A 23,855-nucleotide genomic window follows, 5' to 3' on the forward strand; every position below is an offset into this window, starting at 1 on the left:
AGCTTTTGAAACTACACATCACTCATATGGGCAACTAGAGGGTGAGAATCAGGCCTTGGGATTTTGAGGACTTCCAAAACATCTTTCCTGCATCTCTAGTTTTGAAACAGGAGAAATAAGGAACTTGTAATCTCATTTCTGCAATCCTGCTCACCAAACAAAACACTCCCCTGAAAGCTTCACCAATTTAAAATTGTATTATATTAAACAACTTTTCTATTATTTTCCGATTACAAAAGATACCTCCAGTGTAGAATATCTGAAAAATATAGCTAAACAAAATATAGTTAAGAATGTACAAGAAATTACAAATTACCTATCTCTTCAGCTTTTCCTGTGTGCACTTCTATTGGTCTCTTTTGCTATACATTCTAATTTTTCTCCCTAGCAGTAGAAACATCTTCCTCTGTTGTTATTACACTTTACTACATTTTTTTTTTTCTTTTGGCCGTATCTCTTGGCTTATGGTGTATTAGTTCCCTGGCCAGGATTTGAACTCAAGGCTCTCGGCAGTGAAAGTGTGGAGTTCTAAGCACTGGACCACCAGCGAATTTGCACTTTACAACTTTATTCTAAATGGCACACAGTATTTTTTTCAAGATAAGGTCCTAGAAACAGAATCACTAGGACACAATCTAAGGCTTTTGAAATACATTGCTGAGATGCCCTTCACCAACCCCATATTATGAAAATCTTCATTAGACTACAACCTACTCAATGAAAGAAACTTGTATTTTCCTACCATCATTGCCAAGTAAACAGGCACATATTTCATCTCATTGCTTTCACATTTTACAGGTTTATTAATCTTTTTAAAGACTGTAAATTCACATTTGGCAAAGATTCTCTAATTAGGTGCTGAGCCTTCTCCCGTAGACCTATCTGTGCACTTCCTTGTAAAACCGAGCAAAGGCAGCTCTTTTGCCCCTTTCCTGTTTACTCATTTCTCCTCCCTTTTTAACCTTTAAAGAACCTAATGTAGGAATAAGATCATTAGGCAATTTAACTTAACTCCTGACTTCTGCCCTCCTGAATGCACACCATGCCTTGCCTAACCTGCGAATTCTTCTCCAGGATAAAAAGAAGAGTGAAGAATTAACTAGTCAAAGAATGGTTAGCTCTCTACCCTGCAATGGCCCCCTAAGGAATCCTGTTGGCAGATCAAGGGGGCAAGGTAATATCTGGAGAGAGAGAGTCAGCCAGTCTGCACTCAGTAGAGATGATGCAGAACCCAACCTCCTGCCTTGACAATTCTGAGATTCTTTTCCCCATTTTTCCCTTTAAAAACTGTCATGGCTGAGCAGAATCCTTGGAGTTGGTCTCTGGACATGAGTCCACCTCCTCCCCAAGGCTGCCAAATTTTCTGATTAAAGCGTCTTTGCTTTCTACTGACACTTGCCTCTGGAGTTACTGGCTTTTGAGTGGTGAGCAGCCAAACCTGAATTTGGTAACACTGGTTTTAGCAAGAACCCTGCTAAATTAATTTAACCAGCACCCCAAACCCTCAATATTTGATCAGATTTACTCTACCATCCTACCTTCAGCGTAAGCTTGGTTGGTCAATTTAGCCAAACCCCTTACCCTGGTGCTTCCTCTTAGTAATTTTCCACCCACTGACTCCCATTCTGCTCCTTGGCTATCTATTCCCACTCTGCCGTGCTTTATTCAGGGTGGAGCCCAGTCTCTCACCCTTACTGTAAAATCCCATTGCAATGGTCCGTGCATCCATTCATATGGTCTTGAATAATGTATGTCTTGCCACCTTTAACAAATGTCACTGAATGTTTTTTAAAGACATTTCTTAATCATTCCCTACTGGTATGCTGTTTTTTTTTTTTTCCTTACGATACCCCAAGTAGAAATGATCTATCCTTAAATTTTTTCTCAAGTATAATTAATGTATCATAAAATTCAGCCTTGAAAGTAGACAATTTAGTGGTTACCAGCATATTAAAAGTTGTGCAACCATCACCAATACCTAATTCCAGAACATCTTCATCACTCTAAAAAGAAATTCCCATGTTTATTAGCAGTTATTTCCTAACATCCTCTCTCTCCAGTCCCTGGCAACCACTAATCTACTGCACTATGGGTTTGCCAATTCTGTAACTTTCACACAGAATATATGGCCTTTTGTGCCTGGCTCTTTCAATTAGCATAGTGTTTTTAAGGTTCATTCATGTTGTAAAGCATGATGTTTTTTTCTTATTTTTTGGTAAGAATTATGCATACACACACACACACAAAACCATGGTTAGAAAGGCCTTCCTTGCATAATTAAGGATTACATAAAAAGTTATAAATAGTTGCCTATATTTTCTTCTGCTATTTTTTTAAATTTCATTTAGATCTGTTTCTGAACTTTGTGTTATGTTTTACTTCTCTGTCTGCTCATTCTCCCATTAAACAATATGTACTGTTTAACTCAAATTCTTAGTAGAACTAGTTCGGCATTACTTTCCCTTTTAGAGACCCAGGTTCGATCCCTGGGTTGACAAGATCTCCTGGAGTAGGAAATGGCAACCCACTCCAGTATTCTTGCCTGGAGAATTCCATGGACAGAGGAGCCTGGTGGGCTCCAGTCCATGGGGCTGCGAAGAGTTGGACACAAATGAACACACATGGATGGATGTTGTTCTTTGAGCTTGTTCTCCCCCAAATTAACTTTAAGATAATTTTATTAAATTTCAGAAAAAAAATCATTGGGATTATAATTAAAATTATCTTCTATTTGTTTATTAATCTGGGAGAGACTTGATTTCATCAAAATCCAAGTGTGCTGAGGGAATTAAATTTTTTAAAGATTGTAGCTCTGGAGATCAGAAGAATCCCTTTTAGAGGAAGAGAAGAGCTCTTGTTTTGTGGGGTGGGGTAGGGGTTGGGGAACAATAGCTCAATGACTTCTTTGGCTAACCCACCCCCAGTGTGATCTAGCTGAGTAAGAGGGAGAGAAAGAGAGAGTTAAATTGCTCTCCATTACAATATAAGAGGGGGCTTCCCTAGTGGTTCAGTTGGTAAAGAATCTGCCTGCAATGCAGGAGACCCAGGTTCAATCCCTGGGTTGGGAAGATCCCCTGGAGAAGGAAATGGCAACCCACTCCAGTACTCTTTTCTGGAGAATTCCATGGACAGAGGAGCCAAGCAGACTACATGACTGTGCAAATAACTTTAACTTTTGACTTTGGTAACATAAGAGGAGGTTTAAGTTCCCAAAGGCTAGAAAAGAGGGATTAAGTGGTCTAGAAATCAGAGAGGCTGAGGAGATAAACAAGAAATACTGTGAGGCAGAACAGGCAATTCCAAAAGACAGCAGTAGGTAAGACACAAGAATAAAGGATAGAATGAGAAATTCCCCACAAACTTTAATATGTGTAATATTTAATTTTCCATTGCTTTTTGTTTTATGCTATTTGTACTTAGACACCACATCTGTCCTCCTTCTCTATGCCACAACAGTTATCCACCACTAGGACCCTCAAAAACCTCAGAAAGTCTTGCACGAAACAGCCTTGTGTTAGTGATGCTCAGCTGGGCAATGAAAGAGACTATGTCTTAAGACAAGAGTGACTGGAAATGGAGATAGGAGCCACAAGGACCATAAGCAATGATTGGTAGGCATCTTCGGAGTGCTCAGGACCCGGTAAGCATGCAACAAATGTGCTGCGAATAAAGAAATAAATGAATAGATAAATGAATAATCAAGTAATAGGAGAACAGAAATATTTGTAGTTGATGTTGATCAAGAGGAACATAAGTCCCTCAATCATCTCTGGAAATGCTTGGAGATTTTCAAGAAACTGTTAGACTTGTCACAATAGATGGAATAGAGTCATGTCATTCGAATATCAAAGAAACAACTGAGCACATAAATATGGGACACTTGAGTCCTCTGGGTTACCCAGGGCTATTCTAACTACAAGCACCATATGACCTACTATTTACTCAAAACTAATCTTCAGGTCCTTCTGTGGAGTTTTGTTATGTTTTTCTTCATTTAAGTTCTATAGTCTTGTCGAGTTAATCCCTAGGCATTTTACACCTATATGTACTCTTGCCACGGTGATGGAATTTCCATTTCCATTATATTTTCTAAATTGCTTCTACATGGAAATGACTGAGTTTGTATATTTACTTTGTGACCTAACTGAACTCACTTAGAGTTCTAATGATGGTTTCTCAGCTGAGTCTCTGGGGTCACTTGCGCTCCTTGGCTGGATAGAGAGGCATGGTGAGATTTCATCAAAAGCCTCTTTTTAACCACATTAATTGTATTAACCATTAACCGTATTAACATTAATTGTATCTAGTCCCTCAGGGAATAATTTAGGAGCTCCAATGATGACAGCTAATCCTAAGAATGTACAGAGTTTTATAGCCAAAAGGCCGAAGAAAAGAAAAATGAGAGGAGGAAGATGAAAACACCTGACCAGACATGCAGAGATAGAGGCACAGGTGGCGACCTGGCTGATCATGAGCTCAGGGGAGATGACAGGGTGCAAGTAACACGAATCACTCCTTAGCAAGTGCAAGCCTCAGAGAACCCTGCCTCTCCTTTTGGGTTAAATGAAACTGTTCTATCAATTTTATTGACTTGGGAGGGAAATCTCTTTAGAAATGTCCACGTACCCAGGGAAGAAGTAATAAAGAACCAAATGAAAACCTCTTGACATTTGATATGTAAATTGACTTGAAAAGACAAGTTCATAGAGAACAAATGAGAAAGAATACCCAAGAAAATTCTGGAAAAAAAAAATTCCAAGAAGATGGGGCCAGGGAGAGAGGGACTGCCAGGCCTACTAGACATTAAAACATCCTCAAAAGCCTCTATATTCAAAATAATTTGAAACTGGCATATGAATATACCAAATTATACGTGCATATTTATGATACAATAAGAACAGTAATATTAAATCAGCAAGCAAAAAGATGAACTTTTAAATAAACATTTTGAGATAATGGCAGAGCAATATGGATAAAGTTAAAATTGTACTCATTCCAAATATCACATACCAGCATAAACTCCAAATAAGGTAGACATTTAACTGTAAAAAAAAAGTAAAGAATACAAATACTAGAAGGAAATATGAGTAATTCTTCTATTACTTGGGGGTAGAGAAGGTTTGCTAACTCTGAGTCAAAGTTTGAAGCAATAAGGAAAAAGATAAACTTTATTACATAAAAAAATTACTCAGTAAAAACTATAATTAAGTAAAACAAAAGTTAAAAACTATAAAAATGTTCAACTTATAAGAAGGAAAGATTTAAAGTCCCTAAATTTTTCCCCAAATCAATCTTCATGGTGCTTTAGCAGTTGTCTGCATACATGGGCAGAATGGCAAAAATCTGAACCGCCCAGCACACCTGCTCCATACTGAGGTTAAGCGAGGCAGTGCTCTGTCTTTGTGTTTCAGCTCTCATACTGTGAACAGTGTCCTTTCAACAGGCAATTTAGTGCCATGCTTTTTAGCATTTTGTGCTTTTTATTGACATCTCTGTTTGAAATGGCCCCCAAGCACAGTGCTGAGGTGTCTAGTGTTCCTAAGTGCAAGAAGACTGTGATGAGCTTTACAGAGAAAACACATGTCTTAGATAAGCTTTGTTCAGGCATGAGTTATAGTGCTATGACTGTGAGTGCAAAGTTAATGAATGAACAGTGCCTATTACACAAGGCATCTTTAGACAGAAACACATATAAAACAAGACTATATATGGATCAGTTGACAAAAATGTGACCAGATCTAATAGGAACCTAACCCTATATTTCCCTTAGGAGCACAGATTCAGTCTTAACTCATTTAGTCCTTCAGTATTCATGACAACTTTATAGAATATAACTACTATGAGTAATGAAAATCAATGGTATTTGAGACCAGCTTTAAAATATTTTGTGGAGCAAAGAATGAATATGATGAGCAATCCATGCCAACAGTAGAGTTTGAATAAAACAGGATAATAGTTCACCATCTCTTTGGGACAGAGAAAGATTTGATTAAGCTGATGGCTAATACTTGCTCTCTGGGAAAGAGGGGAAAAGGAATAGCAGAACTGATATATCAATTAATATCACAGGCCTGTGAAGTTTGGAATGGAGCATTCTCCTCCAGGTAGGGACACAGACACCAAGTCATAGTCTTTTTATAAGTAGAAATAATGACTTTGTTCTGCACATGATTTCTGATACTCTAAAATTAGGTAGCTGAAAGTGAAAGTGAAGTGAAAGTGAAGTCACTCAGCCACGTCTGACTCTTTGCAACCCCACGGACTGTAGCCTACCAGGCTCCTCTGTTCATGGGATGTTCTAGGCAAGGATACTGGAGTGGGTTACCATTTCCTTCTCCAGGAGATCTTCCTGACCCAGGGATTGAACTCAGGTCTCCCTGAAGTTTATATGATATCTAAGATTCATGGCCTTTCTAGACATTATATTTCTCATCACAAAAATTATAATAGAGTGATGATGAAAAAGAAAGACTTTCCTTTTCTAAAAAGTCCTCATGGAATAATCACATCAATTATGGTCACTCCTTGATTTAGCCATTTAACAATTCATCTCATGTCTTCCATGTGCCTAGTAGTGTTTTTGTTTTTTTGTTTGGTCAAGAAATCAGTCTTTATTCAAGATCAAACCTACCAACTATGAGACCTTGAGCTGGATTCTTGACTTCCCTGATCCTTGCATTTCTTGTAAGGTATAAGAATAGTCCTTGATATGCTTGTGGCAAAGACTGAGACAACCCATGCAAAAGGCAAGATAACAAATCAGGCCAGAGCTCACCAACCATCTTAATTTTGCTTCTCTTAAGCCATAATACAAAAGCTTTTGGGCTATTCCCCAAAGGGCCTCTTCTGTAAATCCAGTGTCTTATTTAAATTGACTTTAGAGATTACTTATATGGGGATAAGTTGAACTTTAAGATTCTTATTTAGAACTTATACATTTGTCTTCCTTAAAAAGGATCTGAGGAAGTTCACTATCAGATACAACTTGTACAGTAGAAATACTAACAAATCAAAGCACATTAATGGCATCAGAAAGACAGATCCAGAATTACAGGGAGAAAGGCGGCAATTCATTTTACCACAAGGTGCACTGGGGCCAAACACCTCCCTTGGAGCTTCTTGAAAATAAAGGCAAAAAGGACAGTTAGTACCATGGCTTTTTTTTTTTTTTTTTTTGGCTGAGTAAATAGAAGTACATTCTCTAGTTTGTTCAGAAATACAAACCTATTCTGCCATTAAAATCTAAGAAAAGATCATTAGACAAATCTCTTGATAAGCATACAAATAGAACATTCTTGCCATGACTGCTTCTTATGCTGTGTGGGCTCGGTTGCTCAGTTGTGTCTGACTCACTGCGACTGTAGCCTGCCAGGCTCCTCTGTCCATGGGACTTCCCAGCCAAGAATACAGGAGTGGGTTGCCATTTCCTACTCCAGGGAATCTTTCTGACCTAGGGATCAAACACTTGTCTCTTGGGTCTCTTGCACTGACAGGCAGGTTCTTTATCACTGTGCCACCTGGGAAGCCAGGCTGCTCCTTATCAATCCACAATAAACACTAATGTCTCTGTGTTAAGTAGGAATTCAGGGAAAGTTTTTTGATGAGCAGCAGGAGCACCATGCTTCAGAGACAGAGTGAGGCAGGCCTGCCCCCGAGTAGCTTTGCTACATGAACTTGGGCAAGTTACTTTACTTCTCTGAGACACAGCTTTCTCATCTGTAAATGGGGCTGACACCTAAATCAAAGGATTGCTGAGAGAATTAAGTAAAGAAGTTACTGTGTACTTGATATATTGTATGCATCTCTTCTTTTCTGTCAAGCTACTAGTGTACAGATATGCTGCTTCCGGTCGTGTGCGGTTAGAGAGAACTAGGAAAATAGCGGGGACTGACGTTCAGTAAGTCAGGCCAGGGCCTGAGCTGCTGTGTTACCCCAGGAAGGCAAGTGTGATGGTTTCTCAGGTTCACTTACACCAAAAGTCACAAATGAGTGTATGTGTCCACAGCGTTGGGTCTGGGTCATAATGGTGTTTTCAGAATATGAAGTTCTTTTGATAGAGACAGTTTGCATTTTAAACACAGGAATATCCTTCACTTCCATAAAGAAATATTCTCTCTCACTTTTCTTGAAACTTATAGCCCTCCTACTCTTTCTTCCAAATTTTCTCATTTTTGCACAAGAACTAGCTCACCCTACTCTGGGATCAACAGTGTGAGCATGATTACAATGACTGTTGCTTTGCCTCAGGTCTGGGAGTTTAGTTTATAGGAAGTAGTGGGGACTATGGTGAACTTGAAAGCAGAAAAAAAAGTGTTTTTTTTTTTTTTGTCTCCAGCCATTTGTCAGCAGAAAAACAGCTCTTTGTTTCTTTTATCTTAAAGAAACTGAAAATCCTCTCAAAAATTTTTCCCTAAATTTTCAACAGAGGTTAGAAATTTTAGATGAAATGAGTCACCAGTCCAGGTTCGATGCATGATACTGGATGCTTGGGGCTGGTGCACTGGGACGACCCAGAGGGATGGTACGAGGAGGGAGGAGGGAGGAGGGTTCAGGATGGGGAACACATGTATACCTGTGGCAGATTCATGTTGATATATGGCAAAACCAATACAATATTGTAAAGTTAAAAAATAAAATAAAAAAAAAGAATGGAAGAAAAAAAAATATTAGCAATGAATTCATATGGGCCAAGGCTGTGGAATTTCTGACTTATAAGGGTTCTCCTGCAGCAGAGCCTGCACAGTGACTGTTGGGGGCTGGGAAGAGAGAGAGGACATGCAGCTCTACCTTCCACCCAAGCTCTGTCCTCTAGGAGCCCTGGGGCCCAGTAAACTTCAAAGGATGAAACACACCTTCAGTAGAGCTCCTTCCCTCTCCTCCCCTTCATATTTCCTTCTCTGAAAAAGAAAAGAAACTACTGGGAGTTTACAGACCCACTGAGACTTAATTTCAGTAGAATTTAAAACAAAAGGGCAAAAATTATTCATCTGCTAAGGAAAAGCCTACAAAAGGGGATTGATTGATAAGATGTGGATTCTGCTTGGAGGACTGAGAGGTGACTGCCTGAATGTTCTTCAAGACCAGCTGGACTTTATTTGCATCTATTGTGGGTGGGTATTCTGCTCTCCACAGACACTGAAGTCAGCAGAAGGATAAAAATAGGACCAGAAGTTTGAGGCATATAGAATGACACAGACCTTCTCCTTCTGGCATTAAAGTGTATTGAGACCACTTATCTCATTTGAGGAGACAGAAAGGTGCTTGTGCGAGGTGAAGAATATGTATTACACATCCCTTTTTATAGTTTTGATATTAAAGACTGAATACCAAAGTCAAGGAATTATATGATACTGTAGCAATGCCAAATGTTAAAGGAGCATGTTCTATCATTTGCACCAGCTTATGAAAAAGATTATTTCTCATCCACAGTAAACTCAAGCATTTTTCTTTTTATCTTTTGCAGTGTCTGAAAAACATTCTCAGATATTGAATTTGGGGATCTAAAAAATGTGTATTTCTTTTGGGTAGCAGGCATTTGTTCTGAAAGATGCACCACATTTTTATAATGGAAAGAGAGGGAAGGCCTTATGAAACAGGCAAAATTGTCATCTGAATGTTTACATGTGGAAAGACTATTTAAACCCACGATGCACAATTTGAATGGGCAATATATTTCAGCATGTGAAATTATTCATAATAGCATAGCAATTGCCAAATTTTAATTTTGACTTGTTGGCTGAAAAAAATAATGTATGATCAAACAGTTGAGAATTATGTTTTATTTGGCAGACTTTCTGAGGACATCAAGCCTGGGAAGCAGCCTCTCAGATAGCTCTGAGTTCAAAGAGATAAGGGAGGAGTCATGATTTTTGCAACAAAGGGGAGACAGCAGGAACATCAAAAGATTACTGTTAATTAAAGAAAACCAGATATCTCAGGTTAAGGAGATTTAGTGCTTCTCCATGAATGGGAAGAGGACTTCCCTGGTGGCTCAGATGGTAAAGTGTCTGCCTACAATGCGGCAGACCCAGGTTCATCCCTGGGTTGGGAAGATCCTCTGGAGAAGGTAATGGCAACCCACTCCAGTACTCTTGCCTGGAAAATCCTATGGACAGAGGAGCATGGTAGGCCGCAGTCCATGGGGTCACAAAGAGTTGGACACGACTAAGCAACTTCACTTTACTTCACTTCATGAATGGGAAGACACAAGAGTCTCAGCTCATTGAAAACATTCCTTTGATATGCAACTCAGCTATCTGGGGCCAGAATACTTTTCTTTCCCATCCTTGGACCCCTCAGGGCGTACCACTGGGGCAGCTGCAGTAGCTGAGGGCTTGGTAGCCTGGCAAGCTAACTCATTTGTCTCTATTCTGAAGTGAAGTGAAGTCGCTTAGTCGTGTCCGACTCTTTGCAACCCCACGGACTGCAGCCTAACACGCTCCTCTGTCCATGGGATTTTCCAGGCAGGAGTACTGGAGTGGGTTGCCATTTCCTTCTTCAGAGGATCTTCCCAACCCAGGGATTGAACCTGGGTCTCCCAGATTGTGGGCAGACGCTTTACCATCTGAGCCACCAGGGAAGTCTCTGAGCTCCTTTGGAGCTGTAGTGGCTTGATGGCTGTGTCATCCTTTGTTGACTGATACAGGAGGCAATATTTTTCATTTATAAACCTTTAATCTCAAACTCTCTTCCGCTTCCTTAGCTCCTCCCATCCCACCTCCATCCGCATAAAGCCTTCTTTAATGCTTGAGCTCGTATGAAGACATTTTAATTTGTGGTTTCGTTTAATCTTTGAAGATACATAATTTATATCAAGTGATTCCACAGGATACAGTCTGTTGAATGTGCAGTTTGAATAACAATTATAATGACATGAAAAATTATATGGGCAAGAGTGGGATGGGTCAATACCAAAAGCTGAAGCCATCACTTGAAGAGTATGGATCAAGGTCACAGGTAAGGCCTGTGCAGACAAGCTCAGTCCACAGGGAAGCCATGGCATCCCAAGCATTTCTGATGAACTTTATACCTCAATTTTTTCCTCAACTTTACACTTTGCTTCAGGAAGCATGAATTAAGTAATACAGTTAATCTCACTTGTGAGGGCCTAAAATGCTAAATAGATCATTTAACTGTGTTGATAATTCTGTCTTGCTTTGATGACCACAAAGGCCAGAATAAATATCCAGAAGAACCAAGACTGCTGTTTCCCAAACAAGCTGATAGTCAGCATCTATTTTAAAATAAATTCCTAGGTGTTTCCCTCAGGAATTCTAATTCCAGGTTCTTAGATGGGACAATTTTAAAAGGTTCTCAAGCTGACTCTCATGATAAGCCAGGGATGGAGACCAAGACTGAATCTAGCTGCTCTAATCCCGACTCTAATAGCACATTAGAACTATGGAGGAACATAAGAGATCAATCAAGCAAACTCCCCAGGCACCGTGAGAAGCTTCCAGGAGAACCAGGGATCCTTGTTGCTGTTCAGTTGCCAAGTCGTGTCCAACTCTTTTCCAACCCCATGGAATGTCGCATGCCAGGCCTCCCTGTCCCTCACCATTTCCTGGACTTTGCCCAAGCTCATGTCCATTGCATCTGTGATGCCATCCAGCCATCTCATCTTTTGTCACTCTCTTCTCCTTCTGCCTTCTATCTTTCCCAGCATAAGGTCTTTTCCAATGAGTTGGCTGTTCGCATCACGTGGCCACAGTGTTGGAGCTTCAGCTTCAGCATCAGTCCTTCCAATGAGTATTCATTCAGGGTTGATTTCTTTTAAGATTGACTGGTTTGAATTCCTTGCTGTCCAAAGGACTCTCAAGAGTCTTCTCTAGCTCCACAGTTCAAAAGCATCAGTTCTTTGGTGCTCTGCCTTCTTTATGGTCCAGTTCTTATAACTGTAGGTGACTACTGGAAGGACCATAGCCTTGACTATACAGACCTTTGCTGGCAAAGTGATGTCTTTACTTTTTAACATACTGTCTAGTTTTGCCATAGCTTTCCTGCCAAGAAGAAATCGTTTTCTAATTTCATGGCTTCACTCACCATGCACAGTGATTTTAGAGCCCAAGAAGAGGAAATCTGTCACTGCTTCCACCTTCTCCCCTTCTATTTCCCATGAAGTGATAGGGCCAGATGCAATGCGCTTAATGTTTTAAGCCAGCTTTTTCATTCTCCTTCATCCTCAAGAAGAGGTTCTTTAGTTTCTCTTCACTTTCTGCCATTAGAGTAGTATCATCTGCATATATGAGGTTACTGATATTTCTCTAGGCAATCTTGATTCCATCTTATAACTCATCCAGCCTGGCACTTCTCATGATGTGCTCTAAGTATAAGTTAAATAAACAGGGTGACAATAAATAGCCTTGTTGTACTCCTTTCTCAATCTTAAACCAATCAGTTATTTCATATAAGGCTCTAACTGTTGCTTCTTGACTGGCACACAGGTTGCCGAGGAGACACGTAAGATGGTTTGGAGTTCCCATCTCTTTAAGAGTCTTCCACAGTTATGATCCACACAGTCAAAGGCTTTAGCACACAGTCAACAAACTACACTAAATGTTTTTCTGGAATTCCCTTGTTTTCTCAATGATTCAGCAAATGTTGGCAATTTGATCCCGAGTTCTCTGCCTTTTCTAAACCTAGCTTGGACATCTGGAAGTTCTAAGTTCATGTCATGCAGTTTATGGTTTAGTATGCAGGATTTTGAGCATCACTTACAATCATGGGAGATGAATGCAATTGTTTGGTGGCTTGAACATTTTTTAGTTATTGCTCTTCTTGGGAACTGGAATGAGGATTGACCTTTTCCAGTCCTGTGGCCATTGCTGGGCTTTCCAAATTTGCTGAAATATCAAGTGCAGCACTTTAATAGCATCATCTTTAAAAATTTTAAAAAGCTCTGATAGAATTCCATCACCCCCACTAGCTTTGTTCATAGTGATGCTTCCTAAGGCCCACTTGATTTCACATTCCAGGATGTCTGGCTCTAGGTGAGTGATCACACCATCGTGGTTATCTGGGTCATGATGATCTTTTTTGTATAGTTCTTCTGTGTATTCTTGCCACCTCTTCTGTTAGGTCCATACCATTTCTGTCCTTTATTGTGTCCATCTTTGCATGAAATGTTCCCTTGGTATCTCTAATTCTCTTGAAGAGATCTCTTCTTTCCCGTTCTACTGTTTTCCTCTATTTCTTTGCATTGATCACTGAGGAAGGATTTCTTATCTCTCTGTGCTATCCTTTGAAATTCTGCATTCAAATGGGTATATCTTTCCTTTTCTCCTTTGCCTTTAGCTTCTCTCCTTTTCTCAACTATTTGTAAGGCCTCCTCAGACAACCATTTTGCCCTTTTGTATTTCTTTTTCTTGGGGATGGTCTTGTTCACTGCTTCCTATACAATGTCACAAACCTCTGTCCATAGTTCTTCAGGCACTCTGTCTATCAGATCTAATTCCTTGAATCTATTTGTCACTTCCACTGTATAACTGTGAGGGATTTGATTTAGGTCGTACCTGAACAGTCTAGGCGGGAGGGGGTGGGAGGAGAAGGGGACGACAGAGGATGAGATGGCTGAATGGCATCACCGATTCAATGGACATGGGTTTGGGTGAACTCCAGAAGTTGGTGATGGACACCCAGGCCTGGCATGCTGCAGTCCATGGGGTTGCAAAGAGTTGGACATGGCTGAGCAACTGAATTGAACTGAATGAATGGTCTAGTGGTTTCCCCTACTTTCTTCAATTTAAGTCTGAATTTGGCAATAAGAAGTTCATGATCTGAGCCACAGTCAGCTCCTGGTCTTGTTTTTGCTGACTGTATGGAGCTGCTTCATATTTGGCTGCAAAGAATATAATCAGTCTGATTTCGGTATTGACCATCTGGTGATGTCCATGTGTAGAGTCTTTTTTTGTGTTGTTGGAAGACAGTGTTTGCTATGACCAGTGTGTTCTCTTGACAAAACTCTGTTAGCCTTTGCCCTGCTTCATTTTTCACTCCAAGGCCAAATTTGCCTGTTACTCCAGGTATCTCTTGACTTCCTACTTTTGCATTCTAGTCCCTATGATGAAAAGGACATCTTTTTTTATGTTAGTTCTTGAAGGTCTTGTAAATCTTCATAGAACTTTCAATTTCAGGTTCTTCCTCATTACTGGTTGAGGCACAGACTTGGATTACTGTGATATTGAATAGTTTGCCTTGGAAACAAATAGAGATCATTCTTTCGTTTTTGAGATTGCACGCAAGAACTGCATTTCAGACTCTTGTTGACTATGAGGTTATTCACTTTCTTCTAAGGGATTCTTGCCCACCGTCATAGATATAATGGTCATCTTAATCAAATTCACCTATTCCGGTCCATTTTAGTTCTCTGATTGCTAAAACATTGATGTTCACTCTTGCCATCTCCTATTTGGCCACTTTCAATTAACCTTGATTCATGGACCTAGAACTCCAGGTCCTATGCAATATTGTTCTTTACAGCATCGGACCATACTTCCATCACCAATCACATCCACACCTGGGCGTTGTTTTTGCTTTGGCTCTGCCTTTTCGATCTTTCTGGAGTTATTTCTCCACTGATCTCCAGTAGCATATTGGGCACCTACCAACCTGGGCAGTTCATCTTCCAGTGTCATCTCTTTTTGCCTTTTCATACTGTTCATGGGGCTCTCAAGGTAAGAATATTGAAGTGGTTTTCCATTCCCTTCTCCAGTGGACTATGTTTTGTCAGAGATTAAGTCTGACCACATTTTGAGAACCCCACTTTGTAAACCACATGGTTATACTACTGTGGAGTTGATGAAATAATGTGTGCCTACACTCATCATTAATATATGATGAGAGATTAATATATCAAAAATTACTCTACAGCCAGATTTTGCCTTACCAGCTCTATCAGACAAGTTATTTTACTATAGCAAATTATTACAAAGTAGAAAATGTGTTACTCTTCTTGTCTCATCTGTAAACAAGTATCACACCTACACTACAAGGTTGTTTTGAGAATAAAATAATATCCCTATCCTTTCAGAGGAAGGACAAATGATGTCTTCTGGAGAGCACCAGACAAGGTGTTTGGAGATGGAATCTACACTAACTTTCAAGGTGAAGAAGCATTTTGACTAGTAAAGGTGGAAAATCTCAAACCTGCAGAGAGAGGACAGTGAGGCAGGAGTTTGGATGAGTAAATTAAACAATAGAAGACCTACTACTGGCTGCTTTAAAACTCCTAAACAATGCAGTTTTTGATATAGCGTAACTGTCTCTCCAGCTTCTTAGGTAGGGTTGAGTCAAAGATTCCATCTTCTAGGGTGCGAAGGAAATACAGAGAAGACAGACTGACAGGGAAGCAGAGGTAGTGGTCGGGAAGCAGAGAGTCAGAAGCTGGGCCTCCAAGGCTCAGTCTTCCCAGATCTGAACAACAAAATAAGTGCTTACTCCATGAGATAGCTGGCATCTCACTGTCCTGGGAGTCCCAGGACCCAGAACTTCTCCCATCATGTTTGCCCAGGACTAGATGGTCACCACCAGCTGGTGCCAAACATAGGTCCACACCTGGGTAGAGCTGATCATGTAGCTGGATCCTCAGGTCTCTAGGCTAGCTGTGTAGGCGCTCATCATCAACTCCACAGTTTTATAATCATGGGGTTTACAAAGTGGGGTTTTCAAAACGTGGACCTCAGATCACCAGCAGCATCCAAGAAGTTGTTAGAAATACAAATTATCAGGCTCTAACCTAGACTCCTTGAATCAGCAACTCTGGGGAGGGGGTTCAGCAGTTTTTGCTTCAACAAACCCTCCAGGATGCACACATAAGTCTGAGAAGCTCTGCTTTGCATGGATGAGTTTGTGGACACCTTTATCATGCTATAGCTGAGTTTTACTCTTCAACTCTTGCTTGGACAAATTATTACTCTTCAAAGAAGCAATAGTGAGGAAAGAGGGATTTGGAGCAGAAAGACTCATTTCAAGCATCTCTTTCTTCTGCAACAGACTCTAAGTCATCAGTTCATCAGCGGGGAAGACATTTACAGTTCTTTAGTTCAACCAGAATGTTGGTGTTGGCATTCACAGCTCTTGTTGAGAGCATTTAGCAGTGTCTGAATTCTAATGGCTAAATTAGAAATACCACCCATTTTCATGATTCAACTTATTAGGCTGGTATTATTAATGCTCTGTGAGTAACCCCTGTATAGGGGGTGTGTGTATTAAAACATGGGCTTTGTGGTAGGAAAACCGACAAAATGATTGCCATGTTTGTCTCTGCTGTAGTTATATACCATCAGTAAGAACTAGACCTTTCACTGAATTAAAATTCTAAACACAGGCAGCCAGAATTGATTTAAATGATCAAATCCTAGAACGACTACTTTCAAATAAATCTCTCACTTAGAATCTAAAAAACTTAATAGTGGCAGCCAACACTTAAAGGTAAATCAAATGTGTAAGCCATCTGTGCCGTGCAAATCAGCTCAAATCAGATGTCTAAAATTCAGAGGTCTAAAAGCAGAAGAAAACAGAGAGCTACACCTTAAAGGAATCAGACTGGTGATGAGCCAAGATTAAAAAATAAATAAATAAAACAATTAACTCTCTGTTTCCCCAGGCTGTCCTTCTTCAAGCTATTGCTACACACTGACAGTTGGATGCAGGCTTTGTAAGTTGAAGTGTAAGTCCCGGGAAAGCAGAAATTTTGCTTATCTTACCCATTGCTGTATCCTCAGTCTTTAGAAATGGGTCAAGCACAAGGTTGGTATCCAGCATATTGACTAAATGCATGAACGATCCTACAAATGACTGTACCGTACACAAAACTGTGGCACTGTCACAGAATATTCTGTGATGACAGAAGTGTCATGTAAGTTGTAGTGTCCAATACAGTAGCCACCTGTAGCTGGTGGCTTAAAATGTGGCTCATGTAGCTGGGGACATAAATCTTAAATCTAAGTGGCTACTATATTGGACAGCACAGTTATAAAGGCTACAGACGTGTGGAGGAAAAAACAGAAGAAAAGTATGTAGTGCAGGGAACTTGTTACTTATGAATTCTGACCTGGGAGGTGGTGCAGATAAGGGCAGGTTGGGTAGGGTGGTCGCTGGTTTTCAGATTCTTCCCACTTCCCCTTCAACCACTAAAGGCTGTGGCAGCAGCTGTTGAGGCAAGGAAGGCTGGGTTTCAGATTTAAGGAGGAGAGATTGCATTCCTCTCCCATCAGGGACAAGGTGGTGCTGAACCGATGGGCACCCCAACAGATGAGAGTGACCACTGGATGGCAAATGATACTTAGCGTCTGCAGAAGCAAAGGCAGTGATGAGTTCTGGGTCTTTCTCTTGGCTCAGTTTGCTTTCTGGTTCATGAGTTTATTCATTTGATTATTTTTACTCATTCAAGGATCTTCCAATATCTTCATTAATACACAGGCCCTCTTTTCTCAATATCCTTTGTTAGGGGACACTATACAAAGGTCTGATCCTTTGAGGTTCTTGGGCTTGTCACAGAGGAAATCCTGGGAAGAATGGGCTGTCTTACAAAATGAGATGATTAAATAAAAGTCATTTAATCTTACTATTTTAAAAAAGATATGCCCTTTTCTTTTTCTGCCCAAATTAGTAGGCCTTGCTGCTGCTAAGTTGCTTTAGTCGTGTCCGACTCTGTGCGACCCATAGATGGCAGCCCACCAGGCTCCTCCATCCATGGGATTTTCCAGGCAAGAGTACTGGAGTGGGTTGCCATTGCCTTCTCTGTAGTAAGCCTTAGGAAGCACGAATATGAACAAAACTAGTGGAGGTGATGGAATTCCAGCAGAGCTATTTCAAATCCTAAAAGATGATGCTGTTAAAGTACTGCACTCAACATGCCAGCAAATTTGGAAAACAGCGGTGGCCACAGGACTGGAAAAGGTCGGTTTTCATTCTAATCCCAAAGAAGGGCGATGCCAAAGAGTGATCAAACTACCGCACAATTGTACTCATCTCACATGCTAGTAAGGTCATGCTCAAAAGCCTTCAAGCTGGGCTTCAATGGTACATGAACTGAAAACTTCCAGATGTCCAAGCTGGATTTAGAAAAAGCAGAGGAACCAGAGATCAAACTGCCAACACCCACTTGATCATTAAAAAAAAGCAAAAGAATTCCAGAAAAACATCTACTTCTGCTTCATTGATGATGCTAAAGCCTTTGACTATGTGGAGCACAGGAAACTGTGGAAAATTCTTAAAGAGCTGGGAATACCAGACCAGCTTATCTGCCTCCTGAGAAACCTGTATGTAAGTTAAGAAGCAACAGTTAGAACTGGACATGGAACAATGAACTAATTCAAAACTGGGAATGGAGTACATCAAGGCTGTATATTGTTACCCTGCTCATTTAACTTCTATACAGAGTACATTATGTGAAATGCTGGGCTGAATGAATCACAAGCTAGAGTCAAGATTGCTGAGAGAAATATCCATAACCTCAGATATGCAGAAGACACCACCCTAATAGCAGAAAGCCAAGAGGAACTAAAGAGCCTCTTGAGGGAAGGAGTAAGAGGAAAGTAAAAAAATCTGTCTTAAAACTCAACATTCAAAAAACTAAGACCACAGCATTCAGTCCCGTCACTTCATGGCAAATAGATGGGGGAAAAACAGAAACAGTGACAGACTTTATATTATTGAGCTCCAAAATCACTGCAGATGGTGACTGCAGCCATGAAATTAAAAGACGCTTGCTCCTTGGAAGAAAAGCCATGCCCAATCTAGACATCGTACTAAAAAGCAGAGATATTACTTTACCAACAAAGGTCCATCTAGTCAAAGCTATGGTTTTTCCAGTCATCATGTACGGATGCAAGGGTTACACCATAAAGAAGGCTGAGCACCAAAGAACTGATGCTTTCGAACTGTGGTGCTGGTGAAGATGCTTGAGAGTCCCTTGGACAGCAAGGAAATCAAACCAGTCAATCCTAAAGGAAATCAGTCCTGAATATTCACTGGAAGGACTGATGCTGAAGTTGAAGTTCTAATACTTTGGCCACCTGATGCAAAGAGCTGACTCACTGGAAAAGATCCTGATGCTGGGAAAGACTGAGACCAGGAGGAGGAGGAGGTGACAGAGGATGAGATGGTTGGATGGCATCACCAACTGAATGATATGAGTTTGAGCAAACTCCGGGGGAAAGTGGAGCACACGACTGACCCCATGGTGTGCTGCAGTCCATGGGGTTGCAAAATGTCAGACATGACTGAGCGACTGAAAAATAAATGTGGTGGGTGCATATTAAGTTGCTTTAGTTCAGTTCAGTCGCTCAGTCGTGTCTGACTCTTTGTGACCCCATGGACAGCAGCACTCCATGGGGTAAAATGTGTTCAACACTTTGTGGTCCTATGGACTGTAGCTTTCTCCATGGGATTTTCCAAGAATACTAGAATGGGTTACTATTTCCTCCTCCAGGGGATCTTCCTGACCCAGGGATCAAAGCTATAGCTCTTATGTCTCCTTCACTGGCAGGTGGTTTTTTTACCACTAGTGCCAACTGGGAAGTCCATTTATGTGGTATAAGGCCACAAATAAGGCTTATGTGCATTAATATGTCTGCCTTGACATCTGGTAAAGCCGGGAAGGCCTTGAATGGCCTGCTTCTTCGCTTCCCTCTTTGCTCCAGTCATCAAATTCTCCTAGCCAAGCAACTCTCCTTATCAAAACGACCAGGCACAGGTCCTACTTAACCCTGAGTAGGAGGTTTCAGTTCCCTCCCAGCAAGTGGAATTTTTCAGACAAGCCAATCTCATCCTCCACATGAATCAGAGGCTCCTCAGCCTCTTGATATTACAAAGCCTGCTTCCCACAGCCTTTGGTTTTTCATGCTGTTTCTGAGGACAGGTCCCACGTGCCCTGCATGGCACTCCTGTCCTCAGCCTCCAGCTATGAGTCCATGTGACTAATCAGCTGCTGTTGATCTCATCTGTCCCATGTTGTATGTTTGGCCATCTCCAAGCCACTAGTGCAGGATCCCTCCTTCATAAGTGAAGAGAATAGAAGTGATTAAAACCAGTTTTGTAAACTCCTCATACAAAATTCATCAGTTGCTGCTGGGCCAGACATCATTCACTGATATTCAGGACAAACTTCACCCTTCTGACCGCTCCTTTTTACCTCATGGGCATGAAGCCTGGAAACTGCATTTCTCAGAGGCCCTTGCCATCAGGTTTCCCATTAGATCCCACCAATTAGAAGCACTTGCATGACATTATAAAGGTAAAGAGAAGCTACCTCCCCAGTAGCAACTGTGGGAGAGTGGTAGACAAGAGATGGAAGGCATTGCCAGAGGCTTCTGAGTGTCTCCCAGAGAACCACCTCTATGGGGACTACCCTCCTAGGACTGTTTTATGTGAAATTTCCTGATATTGTTGTAGCAGATGCCTCTGCACCATGGTTCATATCCTCTTAGCTTTACCTCTGATTTCAGCCATGGTTGCACAGTTCCACACAAGCTTTAACTCGCTTCATGCTAGCAGCATCCTGCCTCAAGTACAGGATACACATATCCATTTTCTGTTCCTCCAACATTTCAGAAGTCACAAGAGTTAGCTGGCTCACATACACATGGGCAGCTCATAAATATAGGAAGTCAGTATCTCTGGGGGCAATTCTTGGGATCCAGTGGATAAATCCCCCTGCCTTCTAATCTTTGGAGAGACAATTCTGGAAGGTATCCTGTATCTCAGTAGATTCTGACAGAATCAAGCTCCTACCCATCATAATGCAACCTCCACAACACACCCCTACCTAGGTTGGCTATTCTTCTTTCCCTTACTCTCCAACTGCTGATCCCTGGGCTCACTTCTCAAGTAAACTATCTGGTCACAGTCCTTTTCTCAGGCTCTGCTTTGTGAGGAATCCAAGCTAAGATAGGGGTCTTCCTGACATTCACTCCTCTGGCTGTCCAAAGATTGTATAGCTTCTAATTCCCTGTAATGAAACATTTCCTAGTCCTCCTACCTAGACCAGCTTTTGTTTTCATGACCTAACTATAATTAATATAGTTACAGAATATTCTATCACATTTGATCATTTTATTTATCCATTGATCTGCAAATGGATATTAAGTGTGCCTCTATTATTTTACTTAGTATCTTCAGTACATTGATTACTATGGAAAACATTGTTAGTTGTTTACCAATAGCCATTCTCTCCATTTCCCTTACTAAGAAAACCCAATTTGGGTTAACCTGACAATGTACCAAACCTAAACCTGGGAAATTATCACAATCTCCCTACAGCTAGAGGAGACATAGTTCTAGCTAATGAGAAATAAAGAGAAGTCCATCAGAGATTTCTAGGAAAGATTTACCTGTCCTCTTGTCCTTTTTCTATTCTTACCTGGAACAATGACATGAGAATAACTTGCCAGCCTACAACCACACGGGACAGCGAGGAGAAACGCCATTTAAGAAGCCTGTGATCCAATCATATTAAAACTGAGAGGGGGCCTGTAGGGCTGTGCTGTGCTTAGTTGCTCAGCTGTGCGGACTCTTCACGACCCCACGGACTGTAGTCCGCCAGGGTTCTCTGTCCATGAGGATTCTCCAGGCAAACATACTGGAGTGGGTTGCCATGCTCTCTTCCAGGGGATCTTTGGTCTCCCACATTGCAGGCAGATTCTTTACCATCTGAGACACCAGAGAAGGCAAAGAATACAGGAGTAGGTATCCCTTCTCCAGGGTATCTTCCTGACCCAGGAATATGAACCGGAGTCTCCTGCATTGTAGACAGATTCTTTGCCAGCTGAGCTACCAGGCACAGAGGCCCTTCTTTTTCCCATTTCTTGTAGGTACCCTCCAAGACCTTCCCTGAGTTCCAAGGGGCAGATTCAACACGTGCTAATCAAGGGAAGAGCAGCCAAGAAACTCCCTGAGGCAAAATCAAAGGCAGCAGAGAAGCTCATCAAGATTAGGAGACTGAGCACCTGAGATGTGATTGAAGTGAAGTGAAGTCGCTCAGTGTCCGACTCTTTGCGACCCTATGGACTGTAGCCTACCAGGCTCCTCCATCCATGGGATTTTCCAGGCAAGAGTACTGGAGTGGGTTGCCATTTCCTTCTCCCGAGGATCTTCCCAACCCAGGGATCGAACTCGGGTCTCCCGCATTGTAGGCAGACTTACCATCTGAGCCACCAGGGGAAGAGATGAGATTAAGGGAGTACAAATCTTGCACACACCATAATTCTGTCAGAGACCCCCACCCTTGAATCATTGTTATAAACCCCCTCATCAAATCCTCTGGGGTTAAGACACATAGTTTTTCTAAGCAGGAACCCTCTGTGTCCCCCTTTGCCTGGCAAAGCAATAAAGCTATCCTTTTTTACTTGACCCAAACCTCTGTCTCCAAGATTTGACTCACTACCAGTGTACAGAGAAGCTGAGCTTTTGGCAACAGGATCATGGAGATGCCCCAGCAGCTCTGAGTGTTGGTCTTCTTACTTCTTATTACATGAAAAAAAAAAAAAAAGACTATTTTGTTAAGCTGTCATAATGGTTTCTCTAACACTGCTGAGTACAATCCCATACCTGATATACTGTATTCATATTTCTATGAATTATTTCCTTTAACTAGACAACCAGAAGGAAATTCCCAGGTCAAAAAAAAATGTATTAAACATACATAAATTTATAATTCATGCTGTTAAATTATTTTACAAAAGGAATACATCAAAATACATGGCTACTCTTAAAATTTGAAGCTGTATATTCTGGAAAGGTACATTGTTTTGTAACTACCTTGCTAATTCATTTCCACTTTGATTAGCAGTCTAATATACTGGTGGGGATTCCCTGGTGGCTCAGACGGTAAAGTGCCCGCAATGCAGGGGGACCAGGCTTCGATCCCTGGGTCAGAAAGATCCCCTGGAGAAGGAAATGGCAGCCCACTCCAGTGCTCTTGCCTAGAAAATTCCATGGATGGAGGAGCCTGGTAGGCTACAGTCCATGGGGTCGCAAAGAGTTGGACACGACTGAACGACTTCACTTCTTCTTCACTTCATACTACTGGTAGGGTTCAGGCTCATAGGCTACATGGTGAGAAAAAGCTGTGGGAGCCCTAGTCAAAACAACTCTAAGCATGTTGCCCATTAAAAAAAACAGCACATACAATGTTGTCTCTACAGTGATTTCATTACAGGCTGACTGTTAAGACAGCCAGTGTGACTTTCTTTGAAAAGAATTTTCCCCAAATGCTCCAAAGTGACTCCAGTGGTCAAGGAAGACATAGAGGTGAAAAGAGGCAAAACAATGAGAGGATGGCAAGAAAACCAGTGTGGTAATGGCTTACCAACAGCTAAGAGATCTGCTTCCATGGGCAAAAGGTAGAGGAAAAGGTGGAAAGTCCCTGCACTGCTCTAATTGAAAGGAGAGCTGTTAGATACCAAAAGACAAAGGTGGGGCATTTCTAGCTGATTATTGTTGTTGTTTAGCCACTAAGTCTTGTCCGACTCTTTTGTGAATCCATGGACTGCAGCTCACTGAGTTACCCTACCCATGGGACTTCCCAGGTAATAATACTGGAGTGTGTTGTCATTTCCTTCTCCAGGGGATCTTTCTGACCCAGGGATCAAACCTGTGTCTCTTGCATTGGTAGGCAGATTATTTATCACTGAGCCACCTGGGAAGCCCTTCTAGCTGATCGCTCCAGAGTTATTGTGGCTCAAAAGCAATACTAGTTTGAAAAGAGAAATTAAAAAAAAAAATTGTAAAGAGAAGACCAGGCCAAACTGGTGTGTCCTCCATGGCTCGCTATGCACTATGCTCTGGGTTCAAAGCTCAGCCTCATCTTATATCTGAGCCATTTCCCCTGCTTATCTGCAGATCTAAGAAGAAAG

General features: G+C 41.3%; 1 protein-coding gene across 3 annotated transcripts in view; it reads right to left on the reverse strand.

Moving 5' to 3' along the window:
* Nucleotides 1–23,855, reverse strand: part of TMEM108 (transmembrane protein 108) — a 388,204-nt gene that overhangs the window by 173,281 nt on the left and 191,068 nt on the right. The window lies entirely within an intron of this gene.

Source organism: Bos indicus, chromosome 1 (assembly GCF_029378745.1).
Source record: "Bos indicus isolate NIAB-ARS_2022 breed Sahiwal x Tharparkar chromosome 1, NIAB-ARS_B.indTharparkar_mat_pri_1.0, whole genome shotgun sequence".
Classification (NCBI taxonomy): domain Eukaryota; kingdom Metazoa; phylum Chordata; class Mammalia; order Artiodactyla; family Bovidae; genus Bos; species Bos indicus.